The 12,561-nt window shown below is 57.8% G+C and overlaps 1 long non-coding RNA gene across 1 annotated transcript; it reads right to left on the reverse strand.

The window, feature by feature from the left end:
- Positions 1–760: 760 nt before the first annotated feature.
- On the reverse strand, positions 761–2,723 carry LOC105551556. The gene is made up of 2 exons (XR_001007877.1): positions 2,516–2,723; positions 761–1,613 (listed from the first exon to the last, which is right to left on the reverse strand). It is a non-coding gene; the product is annotated as an uncharacterized LOC105551556 (long non-coding RNA).
- Between the last annotated feature and the right edge of the window lie 9,838 nt (positions 2,724–12,561).

The following is a 12,561-nucleotide window of genomic DNA, read 5'->3' on the forward strand; positions in this document are numbered from 1 at the left end:
CTGCACCCCCTCCCCCGCCCACGCCCACGGGGAGCCCCCAACCCCAGCCCCAGGGTAGGTCCCACCTCCCCCTTTAAAAATCTTTTTCCTCCCAGGCCTCTCAGTCACCGCCTCTCCTTTGACCACGGCTGGCCAAGCTCTGCGCCACGGCTTGGTCTCCTCCCTGCCCTACCCAGGGCACCCGAGATGTGGAGGACCTGCTCTCCATGGGCTCCAAAAACCCAGGCCCCACCTGGGAAATTTTCTAGACAAGGAGGCCACCAAGGCCCACGCAGTGAGGGTGGACGGGGAGGGGACAGTGCTCCCAGCCCCGCAGGGCTAGGCTGCAGCGCTGAGCCTCGGGGCCCCGCCCTCCACTCTCCCGGCGCTGGCTGGACCTCCCTCCTGGGGGTGGAGGTCTGTCCTCCACTCCCAGGAAAGGCTGGGAGGAAACTCATCCAGGGATTTTCCATCCCAGCAGCTCTTTTTCCACAAAAGTCCAAGTGCCTTCTGGGAGGGAGCAGGACAGCTGTGCCCACGGGCAGGGGACAGGCCCTGTGTTTGTGCCCCGAGGGCGGGTGGTGGGGGCTGACTGTGCCCCGAGGGCGGGTGGCGGGGGGCTGACTGTGCCCTGAGGGCGGGTGGTGGGGGGCTGACTGTGACCCCTCCCCAGTGACTGCGGAGTTTCCGGAACGCCCTCCCGGGACTCCCTCCTAGGATGTGGTGTTGGAAGGCGGCCCCCACTATAAACACCCAGGACCCAAGCCCTCCAAGCATCTGTGGAACAAAGACATTTTTTATTTCTTCCTACTGCCTCCACTATCCAGTGAATTTTCCTCCCCACTTAGAACATGATTCATCCAGGAGGACCTTGTTTCCAGGGGTTACACATGCGGTTTCCATGGTGGTGGCCCTGTACCCCGGTGGAAGTGGCACAACGACAGAGAGGCACATGCCGGCCCCTCCAAGGGCCCAAGTGGTGCCCGCGGCCCTCGGCTCCGCCCTGGCACCTGGGCACGGCGGGCATCCCCTCCCCCTCCCACCTTTGTAGGAGGTGAACCCATCTCCATCTCCTCCCTGTGAGGGTCCAGGGGTCTGGCTGGCCCACGTGTTTGCTGGGCACCGAGGGCAGGGCGGCGCCTGGCCCCAGCCTGTTGGCCGAGAGTGTGAACGAGTCCGCTGGCCGGAGGCAGCCTGCGGTTGGATCTCCCCGGGGTCGGGTGGGGCAGGTCCCAGGGCCACAGGTGGGGAAGGTGCAGCCCGTCCTGGTCCCAAGCGGGGGCGCGACGGCTCAACGCTGGTCCGAGTCAGGCTCTCCCTACAGGACTCCCCCAGGTGATCTCTGGGGCCTCACTGACCACGGGCCTCCCCAGTCACCAACAGGACGGCAGAAGGCAGAAAACAGGCCGGGGGGAGGCGGCCGTTGCCACAGGAGCCCGTGGCCTCGGCTGCAGGGAAGACGCCTGGGCTGCAGGCGGGGCTCCTGGCAAGTGTGGGGGACGCGGCCTCCCATCGGTCGGGTGGGAGGGAGGAGGCCTCTGGGGAGAGTGGGCGACAGCGGCGATCCAGGAATGGGTCTGCGACAAACTGAGTCCCAGACGGGAAAACACGCGTTTCTGCAGCATCGCCTGTAACTGGAAAGACCCGGCCACACAGTCAAGGCTCCATTCCAGGGGCTGTTCCGTCAATCACGGGCCCTGGGACGGTGGCCCCGGACTGCGGGGAAGAGAGCTGTGCGCGCCCTCGTTTGTTCCGGGAGCGCCTCTGGGAGCCGCAGACTCCGGATGTCGGAGGGAGGGCGCGACCCCGTGGCGGGAGCCGCAGGGTCCTGGGCTTGCGTCCCGCCCTCTCTGCGTTTCCTTTGGCGACTCCTCTGAGACGGGCGGAGGCGGAAACACCCGCACTGAGCGTGACACTCAGGAGCTCGCTGAGGCCCCCTGGTGCTTCCCGGGCCACGGGCACTGGCCTAATTCATTTTGTTCCTTTGCCTGAACGCTGAGAATTTCATTTTCCGGTGAGAATCCGTCATGGAAGCTCTGGTTCTGGGAACTGTCATTTCAAAGAGACGCAAAAAAATAATAATAAAAAAAAATAAAAAATATCTCGACGACGCTGTGATCTCGCTGGGTTGAGAGGCCACTGCCCTGAAACCCAGGGCCCGTGAGGCAAAGGGTGGGGGGTCCGGGGCTGCCCGGCGCTGGCCACACAGAGGCTCCCCCAGGCCGTGCCGGGCGCTGGCGCCGCCTCTGGGGACCCCCGAATGCACCCCTCTCCCAGGCGGGCATCACGCCGCAGCCAGTGGCTCCCGGGCGCCCATCAGGGGCTGGTCCAACACCCGCTCCAGGGACGGCTGCAGAAAAGCGCTCTGAGCCCGTCTGCCCGCACACGGTGGGCTCCCGCCGCAGGCAGGCCCAGCCCCCGGGACCCGGACGCGGCAGGGACGACCCCCACGGCACAGGGTCCCCCAACCCCCGAGCTGGGCCCCGGGGGCGGCTGCGGGGCTGCGGGGCTGGACGGGTTCAGCTTTCCGCGTTACCTCATGCTGGCCTCTGCTCTGAACATCTGGCAGGAATATTGCTTTAAAGCCGTCTGAGCCGTGGGGGAGTCTGGCCGCGTTCCCGGAGCCTGTTCCTCCGATTTCAGAGGAACGGGGGAGCCAGCAGGAGCCGGCGGGGACCCCGGGGACGAGGCTTCCCGGGAAGTGACGGCGCTGAGGCCGCACCTGGCCCCCCAGAGCCCACCCCGAAGGGTCCCGGGCCGCCGGCGCATTCCTGGGGACGGGAGTCACTTCCGGCGCCGCCGCCCCGGGCTGGGAGACCCTGAGATGTCTGCGGGCAGCAGTGGGGGCCCTCGGGTGGGGTCACCGGGGCTGGGGAGGGCCAGGGCTGCACGACTGACGCAGCTCAGACCTGGGGTCCCTGTGTGAGACCCCCGAGGCTGGGGCCCGAACCTCCTTCCTCTGTGCCACCATCATGGCTTCTGGGCCCAAAAGGTGGTGGGGGCAGGGGCAGGCTCCCAAGCACTGGGTTTCAAGCCCCTTTCCCGGCCCTGATGCTGTGGGTCCTGCCCAGACACCCGGTTCCCCGCAGCGCGGGGCAGGGCGGAGGGGCTTCTAGGACCTGGTCTGGGAGCCCCACACAGGCCCTCCCCCTGCAGCGGGGAGCTCGGCTGTGGGGCTGCCCCACATCCCGCCCACCCGCCGGGGTGCAGCAGTTTTAATGAGGCTGGAGCAGTAGGGAAGAAAGGGTCAGGGTCCCTTACAGTCCAGCAGCCCCCACTCCGGCTGGGTCCCAGAGAGACGGGGCGGGGGGCTCCTTCCCACTCTGCAGGGAGCTGAACATGGGTGGCCTCAGTCCCAGGTCACCCCACTCCTCAGAGACCCAGAGGGTTTCCACGCAGGACCACAGCATCTATAAGGGGCCACTCAGACCCTCTGTCTCTCTGCCTGACCACACCGTGGCTCAGAGAAACTGCTGGCATCCTGCCTGGTGTACCCCAGGCTGGATGAGCCAGGAAAGCTGAGGCAGTCAGAACCGAGTGAGGTCCCAGCTCTGTCACCCACTAGTTGCGTGAGCTCGGGTCGGAACACAGGCTCCCAGAAGCTCTTTTCTCAAGTTGTCAAGAGAACACCCACTCTGCCGGTGGGAGCTGGTGGCGGGAGTAACAGTGACAGAGCTGGGGCTCCCATGAGGCCAAGGTCCACAGGCCTGGGGGCTCAGAGACCAGTCCAGATGGACGCAGCGCACAGCTGCCAGGGGCCCGCCCACCCAGCCCGGCTTCCCAGCATCTGGTTTCCATTGTCCCCACATGGGAGTCACAGAGCCTGGGGCCTAGCGCTTGGGTAACATCTGGGCTTCTCAGAAACACTCACATTCCTTGGGCCAATCAAACCCCAAAGAGAGGGTGCGGTGGGAACACGGCGGGTCCGTGAAAAGAGACCTCATCTCCGTTCAGGGCCTCTGGGCTTCGGGGACATCTCAGCGCCCACCTTATGGAGCTGTGGCCGGAGGGCCTGGGATCAGGACAGGCTGGGAGCAAGACGCAGCCATCCCTGCTCTGAGCCGGGTCTGGGGTCCCAGGGTGCCAGCCACAGCCAGGCAGGAGGGCCCAGAGCAAGGCCCTCCCTGGTGCCCAGCCTCTGGAGTCCCCACCCTTGGGAGGCAGAGACCCTTGTGTTCAGCAGGGCGACCTCCGTGGTCTGGGGGTCCTGGGCTGTTGCCAGTTCCCTCCCCAAACATGAGACCCCAAAAGCATCAGGATCTGAGGGTTGTTTCAGAGCTGGGGAAGGGGTTGGGTGCCCTTTAGCCCTCAGGAGAGCAGGCCCAGGAGAGCAGCCCTCAGTGAGTGCCCAGGGGTGAGGAGGGCGCAGGAGGCCAGCGCCGGGCCATCAGCCTCTGCACCCCAGGGTCTGAACTCAGGGTCTGAGCGAGTCCAAGGCCGCCCTGCAGTGAGAGGGAGGATCGGGGTTGGCAGAGCAGGGCGGTGGTGGCTCTGGAGATGGCCATGGGGGAACCAGGGGCAGGCAGCCTGGCTTTGGGACCCCAGGCCCCAAGGTCACAGCGACCTGCCGCCTGCCAGGTCCCGATACACAAGCAGTTGTCACAGCCTAGCTGCTGGGGGGCTCTGGGAGGGAGGTGGGGGCTGCACAGTGTGGGGCAGTGCAGGGTGTGGGACACGGTTTCTGGAGTCTCTGCTCCCCCAGCCTCGTCCCTACACAATCGCAGGCCCCCTCCTCCCCTCCCACTGAAGCTCACTCCGGGACAGCCAGGTTGACAGCTGGGTGCCCCTGGACCCTGAGGCTGCTGAGGCTCCCACAGACGCCATGGAGGGATGGTCAGGGGCACCCTCTGCTGCCCATGGGCACCAGTGCAGGATGGTCCCCAGAGGGGCCCAGAGCCAGTCACTGTCCCTGTCCGTGGCCTCTCCACTGGCCCCAGGTGCCTGGGTCCACCCATGCCTGGGAGACTCCGGCAAGGCTTCCGCTGGGGTCAGTGGATTTGCAACCCCCTCTCTGTCCTGACCCTGCCGGAAGCTGGTGAGGGGGCAGCTGGACAGGGAGGCCCCCAGGCCTGCAGGCAGCGGCTTCCCTCGGCTGCAGGGACTGGGTGGGAGCCAGAGCCTGGCCCAGAGGCTGTGGGGTGCAGGAGGTGAGAGGAGCCCTAGGCCAGGGTCACAGCCCGGGTGGGAGGCGTCAGGGCCCCGTGATTATTGCTTTCAGCAATCTGAAAGATTGTGAGGTCCTGCTCCAGCCAGTGGATGCAGGACACAGCGGTCAGGACGACCCAAATGCGTAAGGGATAATTATGTCTGCCTTTGCTTTGTTCGCGGGTGCTCTCGCCGTCGTTCCATCTGCAATCAAGCACCCTTTCTGCAGAACGTGAAGATGGCCTTGCTGAGAGATCTTCTGTCTCTGTGCTGACTTTTCTTCACGGCACCGATTATCTATTTCTAACAATTTTGCTATTTCTAACAGCGCTTGTAGTCCCAGCTACTTAGGAGGCTGAGGTGGGAGGGTCGCTTGAGTCTAGGAATTTGAGGCTTCAGTGAGCTATGACAGCACCACTGCACTCGAGCCTGGGGAAGACAGCAAGACCTTCTTTCAAAAAAATAAAAAAAAATAAAAAAAAGAAAGAAAGAAATAGGTCAAGCGAGAATAGAACTAATCATACAAATCACGTAATTGGAAAAAGCAGCAATGTCACAAATGATCCCAAATTAATAAGACAAAGGGAAATGACAAAGATACTGCCAGAAATCAATGAAATAGAGAACAATCAAATAATATGAGTAGCAAAAACCAACGATCATACTTTGAAAAGATAGATTGATTTTGACATGAGCAAAAAAGAGGAAAATATATAATTTATAACAATAGAAACTGAAAATAGAAAAATAACTCCAGACAGAAGGGATCAAAGAAATCACAAGAACATTATGAGCAGCTGCATTCAGAAAGTTTGAATTCCCAGATCGTTTCAAGGAAAAACAAAATGCCAGAGCTGACCCCGGAAGAGGCCGGTGTGCGCCTGCCCCAGGCTTCCCAGGTAGACTGTGCCAAACTCAAGGAACAGCTGACAAACTTAGACAAACTGTCCATGAACTTAGAGAAGGGGCAAACGGCTGGTAAAGCCGATTCCAAAACCAGCTAAAGATAATCTCAGCGTTTGCCTGCTCAGCTGCTGGATACCGTTCCCAGACCAAAGCGAGGGTAGGGGCTGCTCCTGGCTCAGTAACGAGACGCAGATGAACTGGGAGAGAAGGGAGTTAACCGGTTACAGGGAGGAGGCCTGGAAATTACTGCCAGACCAATGTTTTCCAGAGCTTGTGTGCCTTCGAAGCTCCGTGTCTGCGTGTAAGTGTGCCTTCTTCTAAAGACATGAGTGATTAGCTTCTCGTCTGTCACTAAGGTCTGAGTCCTGAAGACCTGTCCCTGGAGCCTCAGTGGATTTACTGAATCTAACTGGGTCCAGGTGCTGGGGTGATCACCCTTATCTTGCCTTCTGCCAAGTCACGGAGGTTTAGGGAGCTCCTTTAGTCTCCAAGGAAGCTCGTTTGTGGAGGTCTGAGGAGTTTCTTCAGACCCCAGTAAAACTTGTTTAATCCTAAACGGGTCCTGTCAAGGATTCCTTTGCTATCTTGTCAAGCTTCAAGGCCCTGGAGAGGCCTGGGCACAACTCTCGGGGGGCTTCTGTTACCTTTGCATAAGGCAGCCTTTGCATAAGGGCGCTGACTCTATCAGCTTTTAATATTTAACCTCACCACTCAGTCATTGTGGAAACAGTTGTTCCGGGGGCCTGCGTGAGTGAGACCTGGCCTGCCTCGGTACCGTTCCCAACGTGCTTGGCACAAAACAATAAAACAAACAGCAGGCCCATGAAGGAAAATATCCTAAATAAAATATTAGCTTGCCAAACCCAACAGCGTATGTTTTTAAAACCACACATGATCAAGCAACGCTTGTCTGTGAATATGAGACGCATGCATCGGGAGGTCTGTTGTGTAGCTCACCATAGTCACAGGCTAAACAGAGAAAAACATCTCAGCCAATGCAGAAAGCACATCCCACAAGGTTCAATACCCATTAATGATACAAACTCTTAGCAAAGTGAGGAGACAGGGAAAGTTGCCTGATTTCAAGTTTTATTACTGGATGTCCTGGCTGTGGGTTATGATGAGGTTTCTCTTCAAATAGCCTGATCAATCTTTTAATTCATAGTAGCCCCCACACTCTTTTTTCCCTTTTTCCTTTCTGCCTTTGTTAGATGCCCAGGCATGCCACAGTACCAGACCACATTACCAGACCACGCCACAGTACAGACCACATTACCAGACCATATTACCAGACCACGCCACAGTACCAGACCACATTACCAGACCATATTACCAGACCACGCCACAGTACCAGACCATGGTACCAGACCACATTACCAGACCACATTACCAGACCACGCCACAGTACCAGACCACATTACCAGACCACGCCACAGTACCAGACCACGGTACCAGACCACGCCACAGTACCAGACCACAGTACCAGACCACAGACCAGCTCACATTCCTTTCCTTATTTGGAAAGAGGACTAACATTCTAGCTCACTACACACACCCCTTCCCCTTCCCTCTCTTTTTCTTTTACGTGCTCACCTTATCTAAACAAATTCAAATGTTTAGCCAACCTGGATTAGATTGTATGACCCAATCCTGGCCAATGGGGAAAGGGCACAGGGGCAGGACTTGCGTCAGGAATAAAGGCTCCTCGTGCCCCTCTGTTCAGGTGTGCTCTCATGGCGACTGGCCCAGGAGGCGCCCCTGTGCGCAGAAGTAAAATTGCTTTGCTAAGAATCCTTTGTTCGAGTGTTCAATTTCCGTAGGATTTTGAGTGTTATTCCTACCATGGCTAAGTGTAGAAAGAGAAAGAAAGAAATGCAAAGCTAGGAAGGGAAGAGAGACGGCTGTCATCGGCAGGTGACATAATCCAGCCACAGAAACCATCAGAATCACCAGCCACAGACCATTTAGCAAAGTTGCCAGATACAAGATGAAATTAAAAATCAATAGCTGGGGATTCGGCCCGGAGCCTGTTGAGCTGCAAGGAACGGTACAGTAAGACGGAAAACTCAAGATGGAGCAGGGATCCCGCTTAAGGGCCTGCAGGGCCCGAAACACAGAAGTCGAGGGAAATCTTGAGCCCCTTCAGGGAAAATTCCAGGCACGACGCTGGCTTTAAAAAGTGAGTGAGCAGCCTGATAAGCAAGAAGGTCAGAACAGCTGAAAGCAACAGCCAAGGAGGTGAGAGACCAAATGCTCGGTTCCCCAGAGAAACGAAAGGTCCCGTCACGGACAGACATCGGACGGGGTGGGGGCGCTGAGGACTGAACTGGGACCACCATTCTCTGTCCTCAGTTTCTTCCTGAGGGGCCTGGAGGAAGTCACACCCACGGGCCAGAGCTAACATTCCTTTCTGATGGCCCCAGTTCTTCAGGTAAAGTTTCCTTCCCTTCCTTAACCAATCGCAAATCAGAGAATATGACTGTAGCCCCCGGTTTCAAGATGTCCCACCCTTTAGGAGAAGCCAATGGGCAGCCTCCAGGTATTGATCTCTGGCCTTGCCCCGACCTCTGCCTCCCGCTTTTAGTAACCCTGAGCTGGAAGCCGTCAGAGAGTGCACATCTGCAGCACCGGCTGCCCGATTCTCCTTGCCTGGTGCCCTGCAATGAACGCCTCGCTTTCTCTCGCTGCACATCCCGATGTCGGGGCTTGGTTTTCTGTGCTGAGTAGGCAGACCCCAGTTCCATTCAGTAACAAACTTTGCAAACTGCAGATTCACAACTTTTCTTGAGCCTGTCAGAGAACCAAGGTCACAGGACAAATCTCTAGCCTGAAATCCAGAGACAGGCACCTGCAGGGTCCTGGCATTTTCTTACCTGAAGGCCACAACAGAGGGCAAGATGGTAGAACTGGAAATTTATAACAAACTGCTGAGGCTATGAGCTTCAGGGAAGTGTGGAGCCCCTGGGAGCCGTGGACAGAGGGAAGTTTCATCTTTTTGCAGACTCCGCCTCCAGAAACCCCCGTAGGTGCCCATGGGGAAGCCAGGGCAAACTCCAAGAGAGGTTTAGCCCCGGTGCTGGCTGGGGAGGGACGCTTAGACCACCTCCCACCTCGGGAGGGAGCCTTAATCTTCAGGATGCCATGAAGGGTGGTAAGAGGGACGGAGAGGAAGCAGCTCTGTCCCCAGGGCAGGTGTGTTCAGCCCCAGGCTACACCTGCAGGGAGGGCCTGGTTACTTCCAGAAGCTGTCAGGGGCTGCGTATTTTCTGTTTCTTGACGAAGGTGTGTGTCTTACAATTATTCACTATATCAGGTATTTAGGTTCTCTGTACTTTTGTGTATGTTTGTCATCTTTTATGGTAAGAATTTAAGTGAGTTATTAAACATGGAAACAGAATAAGGATACAATTTACAAAGATTGCAAAGGAGGCGGCATGCATGGTGAAGAGTCGAGAGGTAAATCCTCATCTGTCTTGGCAGGAAACAGCAGGAGAGGTGGGGTCAGACCCAACGACAGCCTCAGGCTTTTCTGTACTGAGGCGTCTCCTTCCCCAGCCGCCCTCCCTTGAGGAGGAGCCACAGCACCCTGGAGGTTGAGTGGGTCCTGGAGGCAGAGCAGGAGGTGGCCGCTGGGAGGCTGCCACAGGGCAGTGAGGACAGGGCCTGGAGGGAGGGAGGCGGGCAGGAGGGGTGCGTGTCTGAGGCCAGGCCTGGGACAGTCTCCACCCTGAGGACAGGCCTCACTCAGGAGGTAATGATATTTGTGCTTTGTAAAAGGCCACTCCGGAGAAGGAGGGTGGCTGTGTTGCAGTGGTGAAGGTGGGTGCATGGCTGCTCTGGACACAGCATGGGATCGTCGAAAGGGCTCGAACCCTCCTGGGGGTTGGAACAGGGCCAGGGATTTTGGACAAGCCCTGCCTGTCGTCCTGGGCAAGGCCCCCAGCCCGGTGCCCTGGCCTGGTGCACCTTTCGCCTGCTGGTGGCCCCAAGGCCACCATTTCCAGGCCGGTCACGCAGGGGCGAGGTGGCACCCGACGGCCTCAGGGACCCACAGGAGGCATCTTATAAAGGCACGTAGTCCAGGTCTTCCTCGTAATCCTTAGACGTGAAAGCCTGAGGGGAATCTGGCACTCGGGGCACTCACTGTCATTCCCGGGTGAGTACGTCACCGCCGCCCACTCACAGCATCGCAGACGCCGGCAGTGGTCGCATCCCGGCCCATCAGACCCAGGCTGGGAGCATGGCCCTGCGGGTACTGAGGGTGCCCCTGTGCCCACTCAGGGGGTCAGTGCCCGTGCAGATGCACCTGGAAGTGTCCTTGCCAAAAAGAGAACGGAATTCACAAAGCTTCTGTGACCACCTCCCAGCCTATGGGAATTCCGGGGGCCAAGGAGTGAGGTCGGCATCACTCCAGGAGGCGTTGGGGTGACCCCTGGGCTCCTCAACAAGCCAGTCATGTGATGACACAGGGCACTGGGAGGGGCTGGTGGGCGACGGTCGAAGGGGCAGACGGGTCCGCTCAGGGTGGTGCTGCCTTTGGGATTCCTCAGAGCCAGGCGCTGCTTTTTCTTATTTTTTTTTTTTTTGAGACAGGGTCTCACTCTATTGCCCAGGCTGGAGTGCAGTGGCGCAATCTTGGCTCCCTGCAGCCTCGACCTCCTGGGCTCAAGCAATCCTCCCACCTCCTCAGCCTCGAGAGCAACTGGGACTACCGGCATGCGCCACCACGCCCGGCTAACTTTTGTATTTTTAGTAGAGACAGGGTTTCGCCACGTCGGCCAGGCTGGTCTCGAGCTCCTGGGCTCAAGGAATCCTCCCACCTTGGCCTCCCAAAGTGCTGGGATGACAGGCGTGAGCCACCGCGCCCGGCCCGGATGCTTCTGCTGGAACATCTGCCTTTCTCAAAATAGTGCCCTCGAGTGTGTTTTTTATTACTGTGTGGCTCTGCACTTATAGAGTTGTATCCAACTTCTCCAAATTGGAAGACAATCCCCATGGGAGGTAAAGAGAATTTATTCTCTGGGTGACGCTGAACGAAGCTGACAGAGCAGCCTGCACTTGGCATGATGTGGAGAAAAGCACACGTCCACGTGAGGTTTGTTTCAGGTCTCACCACAGTGACACGCCCTTTCATCAACCACAAACCTCTTAATCCTTTTTAGCTGATGCTTTTTACTCCTGTCAAAGTAGTTTTTATATATTTTTATTATATTGTGCATTCGAGGAATGAAAGTGGAAATTGTTATTTAATGTATTTCATAGCACAGGAAAAGTCATCATGAACCTTTACCTCAGAGAAACATGAAATCATCCCAGGTAAGCCACGGAGCTTGTCCTCGGCTCCTGACAAGCATCAGCCCAACGGCGAACACGGAGTGCGGCTCCCAGTGCGGCTCCCAGCGCGTCCAGGCTGTGCCTGCGGCGAACGGTTCCTCCCTCCCTGCCCTCTGGAGGCGGTGAGTCTCCACGCTGCCTCATCACCGCATCCGAGTCAAGATGCTCTTTCAAAGCAGGACGGACGGGGGCCCCGCTGCCTTGTCGCCTCATCCGAGTCAAGATGCGCTTCCAAAGCGGGATGGACGGGGCCCAGGGGTGCCAAGACCTTTGCTTCCCGGCCTCCCGCTGGACGCTGGAGTCTGCCTTTCCCCAGGTCTCACCCTGTGCTCTTATGTAGTTCCGGGGGTTGACTGAGGACAAACGAGATCACCAGCATCCACGGGAACCTGGTGTCAACCTCAGGGGGCTGCTCTCTGTCAAGCTGCTGACATGCTGGGCTTTTTCCCAGCTACCCTTGGTCTTGTCAGTAGAAACACCTAAAAATGCGGCCCCGCCCTCATCAACCCGAAATCCACCCATGCAACTCTGCGTGACAGGAACCCCTCCCCCAGGCTTCCTTCCTCCACCTTCCCCACGACTGTCGACACACTGCGCTGGCCTTAGCCGTGCTGAGGCGAATACTGGTCCCCAGGGGGGGCCTCACTCCCACCCTTGAATCACCGGAGTCGGACGTGAACTCCCGTGGCTGAGCTGCAGGGTGCCTTGGATTTCCACGTGTCCAAACCCTGGAAATTCTGAGGCCGGCCGGTCCCGTGACGTTATCCTCTGCTTTACAAAACTGCCGGCACTGGTGCTAAGTGATGCTCACCTGGAACAAGAAGAGGCGGCCACTGACTGGACGTCGCCACAGTTCCTGAGAACAGTTTATTCGTCTACTAAATATCAGTATATTTATTACATTAATTTTTTAAAAATGAAAGCTCCTACCTCGTGAGATTTTTACATCAACCATGAGATTCTTTGAAAGCCTTCAAGTTCATGGGCCGCCGCTTCTGTGATGGTGTTTACTTAGACAAACATTCCCACCAAGTACAATTCAAAAGCTGAATTTTAAAAAATCTTTTGCGATGCTTGAGAATTTCTGCAGCAGCCTCAGGAGAGGGGCTAGGGCCCTGGAGACAGGAGAGGCCTGAGAGGTGCGGCAGCTGACCCGGAGTACCACGTGCCACTGCTGTGAGGTGCGGCAGCGGACCC

The sequence above is a fragment of the Mandrillus leucophaeus genome, unplaced genomic scaffold, assembly GCF_000951045.1.
Source record: "Mandrillus leucophaeus isolate KB7577 unplaced genomic scaffold, Mleu.le_1.0 Scaffold526, whole genome shotgun sequence".
Lineage (NCBI taxonomy): Eukaryota > Metazoa > Chordata > Mammalia > Primates > Cercopithecidae > Mandrillus > Mandrillus leucophaeus.